The following is a 6,458-nucleotide window of genomic DNA, read 5'->3' on the forward strand; positions in this document are numbered from 1 at the left end:
TGGCTAGATACTGCTGAGGGGCCATCTTGCGGACCCCTGGGGGGAGATGATTCCAGGGCGGGGCTTCCACTCTCAAATCTCCAGATGGGGTTTTAGAAGAAGAGGTTGTAGGCTTATCTGGTAGAAGATCCCATTTCGAGAGAAGGTTTCTGGCTTGTTCCGGGGATGTGATAATGTGTTGCAGATCATCTTTAGTTACAAAGAGACGTACCGGAAAGCCCCACCTGTACTTAATGTCCTTACTCCTGAGGATTCTAGTAAAGTCCCTGTATGCCCTTCTTTGCTGGAGGGTGTGAGGTGAGAGATCAGGGAAGATTTGTAGAGTATTGAACTTCGTGGGGGTCAGTGATCCTGAGTTAACTGCTCTAAGAAATTTTTCCCTAAATGTGAAGTAATGCAGTCTCACCACCACATCTCTCGGTTTATCATTCGAGATGGCTCTCGGTCTAGCAGCTCTGTGGGCTCTATCGATGAGGGATTCAGGATCTTTCAAAGGTCCCAGCACAGCTGTAAAAACTTCTTGCAAGTAGGATTGTAAGTCCTTGGGAAGAACACTTTCAGGGATGCCCCTTAGGCGAACATTGTTGCGCCTGGAGCGGTCCTCCAGGTCTGCAAGTTTGGACTCTAATACTGAAATTTGGCCTGCCAGGATTTCGGAGTAAGAGATAAGGTTGGTATGGTCGACTGAGAGGTCCTCTTGCTTGCGCTCCAAAGTGTTGGTGCGCTCACCAATTGCGGCAATATCTCTTCTCAAGTCAGAGCATGACTTATCAAACCTTTTGTAGATGGATTCATGGTGTGAGGTCAACATGGTTTTTATCTGAATCATCATGTTGTTGTTAGCGTTGGCAATGTCTGCCAGGCTTGCGGGTTGTGAGGTGGTTGAAGATTCTCTCTCAATACTTGGCTCTGAGCGGCAGGTTGAATCAGAGAGGTCATCTTCCGAGCATTGCTCCTGCTCTCTACGGGATTGCTGGAAATGTTCTTTCATTGTTCTCATCGGACCTGTGGGACCTTTTGTTTTTCTTCTGTGAGCCTGCGACATAGCTCCACAAGGTAGATGTTGTGAACAGTCAGCGTGGAAGAAAATAGCTGCTTCAGGTGTGGGTTATGGGAGCAAACAAATGTTGACAGAAATGTTCGTGCAGATTTACTATATGCTAATAAAAAAATTTCTGCAAGTGAAGACAAAGGTGACCCAGTTAGTAACTTGTCTCAAGGGTCAGCAGTATTCATAAATATTCTTATTACTTCTGGGGATTCTGCTCTGAAGGTTTCTCGTCTTTCTATTGTTGTTTGGGGTTACTTTAGATAAAAGCCAGCAATATTAACTCTGCTTAGAATTTTTATGCAGAAAAATAGAAAAATAAAAAATAAATAAATGAAAAAATAGCAAAATGTCCAGCAGGATGCCCACCCTATATATGTTGGGAAGAGAAGCTGTATATTAGGGAATTTGGTCAGGATACACTTGTCACTGGATGCTGACAACTATACAGTTCAGTACATTTACCCAGCAATGGAGGGCAATACTTGCTGCAACATAAAGATAGGCTCCATATGTGATTAAATTTGTGGGCACAGTTCTGTGGAGAGTGAGGATGTTATATCACTTAGCGCTGCTATGTTTAAGCTGTTTGAGGAGTGTTAATCTGAAACTCTTATTTGGCAGCTTAGCCTAGAAGCGTGGAGCTGTGAGTGAGGCAGAGGTTGAGTAGTGTATTTTCACTTAGGTAGTCTAGTGCATGTATTTCACATACCAGTACATCTTATATAACTCTACTAGATGATTATAGTCAGCTTTCTTACCGCTCCTCTGTCTTCTTGGCTTAATGTAAAGGGAGGCTCCTGCCGCTGGAATATGGAATGTGTATAAGCGGAGATGCGGCTTCCCAGGCCGCAAGATGGCGATTATTCGCGCCAATTTTCTTTTGCCTTTATATTATATTATTTAGTGCGGACCAGCTCTCAGGCAGCCCCCTCGTCGGTTACTTAGCCCAGCTTGGTTACAGCCGCAACCGGAGTCTCCTCTGATGCTGCCCGCAGTGAAGGTTTGAGCTCGGATTTACCTCCCACAGAGATCTGAGCGCCGATACCTATAGCGCTACACTGCCTCCCGGATTACAGAAATGTTACAGAGCTGCCGCGCCGGAGCGGGGTCCCGACCCCCCGGTCAGCAGAGTTGTGGGTCCGGGAGATCAGCCGTGGTTAAGCAGGGAGGCGGGTGTGCATCACTTACAACTCTATGAGTCCTCTCTTTTGTTTGGGTATTGCGGTCAGGTTTGTGAGGGTGATCTCTCCCATCCAGGGTCCAGTGTCTGAGACAAAAACGTCCAATTGATCACCACTTCTATGCCCCTCTCTCATACAGGATGGCCAGTATATATAATAGTCTATGTAGGGAATTTAATTAATCTAATTTTTGGCCCAAACTAGATAACTATGAGAGAGCTCTTGCAAGATGCGACTCTCCTGTTTGGCGGTTAGCTCCGCCCCCACGCGTTGAGGTCTTTAAACTGATTACAAAAGGACCGGATGAAGTTCCCCGCTATGATCCTAGCTGTGTGCAGTTTCCAGAAGTGGCGGTGAGACGTACAAGCTAGCTGTGGGCTTTCCTTATCCGGACCATATATGTTCACATCATAGATTGTGAAAGGCTTGTTTTTAACTACCTTTTGTAAGTAGGATTTGTATTGTGTCGTGGATACCTGTGAATAAAACTACTACCTTGAATCTGGTCCCTCTGTGCTGTTCTTTTTTTACAGCCAGATGTATAGAAAAATATATATTTAATAATAATAAGTACTTTATTTTTTTATATGAAGACCATGATTTAGAACTTAAAGCGGTCGTGTTAGCGCATATGAACATTATAATTCTTAAGGCGCGTTATTGAAGTATTACATATAAACATTTATAAAAATGTATAAAGGTGCACTATGACAATTTTTTACAAGTAGCTGACTTCTTCAAGTAATTATGTGCTATTCTATTAAAAAAAATAGTGTTCTTCAGTCTTTAAGTGTTTTCGATTGCACTTGAATGCAGCAGTTGACTCTCCACTTGTAATACAAGCACAATGAGCACGCTAATGGCACTCCCTGTGCTATCCATTAAACAATACTGCTCCCTAAAAAATGTCTGTTATGTTTATCCCCTTACTCGCGCACTTACCCAACCCTGTATATTCAAAATCCCTAAACCCAACATGAAATATTAATATTGCCCATATAAATGTGTATATTTATATATATATATATATATATATAGATCCTCCTTGTGTATCTGCACTCTCGAATTTCAATATGAGGATATCAAAAAGAAGAAGAAGGCGCCACCATAGTGCACAATCAGTAGCTCAATCACGCATCTACGCAGATACTGTTATACTTACAAAGTTCCAAGCACTTGAGAAGTGCTACAAAGTCGTCCAGATAACTTTCTCTTGTGTGCTGCAATCCACCAACTCCTTTATGGACTGGGGCTGCAGGGATCCGTCGTCAGCTGTAAGGATCACATGTGATACTCCATAGAACTATTGCAGAAGGAGTTGATTGATTGCAGCACACAAGGAAAAGTTATATGGACGACTTTTAAGAGTCCAGGAATCCTTTGTAGCACTTCTCAAGTGCTTTAAACTTTGTAAGTATAACAGTATCTGCATGGATGCGTGATTGAGCTACTGATTGTTCACTATGGTGGCGCCTTCTTCTTTTTGATATCCTCTAGATGATCTGACTTGGTTGACCAGCAACATTTGGAAGAAGCAGACTGCTGCTCGCTTTTGGATCTAAGGGGGTGTAGCCTTGGATTGGATTGGGACTATTTTACACTTCATGTTTTCATAAGTGTTTATAGTTGTCATTATTTTTGTCTAACTGTTGAGTATATATTTTAAATTGTAGTACATACTTTATTTCCTTATCGCTAACTTTTGCAGATTTACACTCATATATATCCACTATTTAGTATTTTAGTATTGATATCAGGCACTGAGGAGTGGCGTATACTGTATGTACCCTCATCTGCAGAGATTTTTTGTTTAGTTTGTCTTTTGCACCTCATATTTGAAGGTTGGCGCATCCAACATTTATATTCATTTTTTCAATATCAGTATGTCTTCAACCAGGGTGCAAAGTCAAATTATCAGTAGAAATTCCAAACAAGGACTGCAGTTACTGGATTTAGATAAATAAAGTATATAGTCATAATCTAGCACATACAGGTAGTCTTTCTCTGTAGGGCACACTATTTAATACTAGATTGTTTAAGGGAGTTTCCAAATAGCCTAGAACAGTTGATTCCATTCCAGGAATTCTTGAACCCTATTAGCTTGCATATTTGGTGTCTTCACTTCTGTTGTGTGTCGTACTAGCTTTCGCTATACAGCAATCTAATATTTGTAATATTCAAGATTAAAGCCTGAGGAAGCAATTAGAAAAGTTGAGAAACGTGTTGCTTGTGATTTTAAGAATATTTCAATCTGTTTTTGATAAATTAATTGTTTATCTTTACGGACACTTTTATTGGAATAGTGAATGGATTTTCCTTATAACGCTGATGGGTAGGTTGCCTGCTATCCTTTCTGTTAGGTGCAACAATTTTGTTAGTATAGTTCTATTATTCCTTAAGAGATATATTCACTGGTTTTGGGATTCACTGCGCAAAAGAATAAGCGCTTTTTTCTTGTATGTATCTATCGAGATTAGTCCGTTTATCAATCAGCTGTAAGACTGCAAACTATTCCAGCCTGCTACATTTTGCACTGTTTTAGTGCAAACCACTTATGAGTATTAATAGTTATCCATATGTGTCATTTGTCTCACTGTTTAAGCTAAACTGCACCATAGAGTTGCCCTTTCAGTGTTTTGATGCTTGTGATATGCCTATTAACTCGTATAGTAGGGTCCCCAGACAAAAGAGAGGTTTCTTAGAAACTCTTTCTATATGTGACTGTTACACTTGCCCTAAAGAACCATGTTGGGACTATGTACACGTCTTTTTACTTTTGTGGTTACAGCACATAATTTGTTTTAGTATTATGTTTGCTTGTTCACTTGTCCTTGTCCTGCTTTATATCTACCCGGGGATCTTTAAACCTCATTAGATATTTACTGTTTAGAAATAATAAATTTACCAAGTCATTAAAGAGTTTGGGGGTATAACTGTATCATTATATTCTATGGCCCCTATTTATCAACGTCTGGCGGACCTGATCCGATAGTGCGGATCAGCTCCACCAGACCTCGCTGAATACGGTGAGCAATACGCTCGCCGTATTCAGCATTGCACCAGCAGCTCACAAGCTTGATAGATATGCCCCTATATGTTAAGTTTTAGGTTTAATCTTAATCTTGTATAGCTCCTTTTTACTTCTAAGATTGTTGATATCACACATATACACCGCTAAATTCTTACACAATTCTATATTTAAAATTTAAGTATTACAGGTGTTATAGGTATAGCTGTACCGCACACCTTTTTGGCCGTCACGCAACGTAATTACCGCACCTTTCAAAAAGTCATTTTTCAATGGGACTTCCATAGCGCCGGTATTACGAGTTTGCCTGTCCGGCCAACAAGGGAGCGGGACAGCCTATAACTACAAGATCTGTACTTTCACCTGAAAGTCAGTAGTTATGAGTTTTACGTTACAAAGCTGTACCATAAAACTCATAACTAAAGTGTTACAAAGTACACTAACACCCATAAACTACCTATTAATCCCTAAACCGAGGCCCTCCCGCATTGCAAACACTAAAATAAAATTATTAACCCCTAATCTGCCGCTCCGGACATCGCCGCCACTATAATAAACATATTAACCCCTAAACCGCTACAGTACTGCATCGCAAACACTAGTTAAATATTATTAACCCCTTATCTGCTGCCCCCAATGTCGTCGCCACCTACATACACTTATTAAACACTTGGGGGGTTGTTTGTATTTTTATTTGCCAGGTAAAAGAGCTGATTTCTTTGGGGCAATGCCCTGCAAAAGGCCCTTTTAAGGGCTATTGGCAGTTAAGTTTAGGCTAGGGGTTTTATTATTTTGAGGGGGCTTTTTATTTTGATAGGGCTATTAGATTAGGTGTAATTAGTTTAAATATTTGATCATTTCTTTTTTATTTTGTGTAAGTGTTTTTTTTTTTGTGATTTAGTTAATTGTATTTCATTAATATATTTTATATAATTTTAGTGTAATGTTAGGTTTAACTGTAAGACAGGTTAGGTTTTATTTCACAGGTATATTTGTATTTATTTTTACTAGGTAGTTAGTTAATAGTTAATAACTATTTACTAACTAATCAACCTAGTTAAAATAAATACAAACTTGCCTGTGAAATAAAAATAAAACCTAAGCTAGATACAATATAACTATTAGTTATATTGTAGCTATCTTAGGTTTTATTTTACAGGTATTTATTTAGTTTTAAATAGGAATAATTTAGGTATTA

Source organism: Bombina bombina, unplaced genomic scaffold (assembly GCF_027579735.1).
Source record: "Bombina bombina isolate aBomBom1 unplaced genomic scaffold, aBomBom1.pri scaffold_704, whole genome shotgun sequence".
In the NCBI taxonomy this organism is placed as follows: Eukaryota; Metazoa; Chordata; class Amphibia; order Anura; family Bombinatoridae; genus Bombina; species Bombina bombina.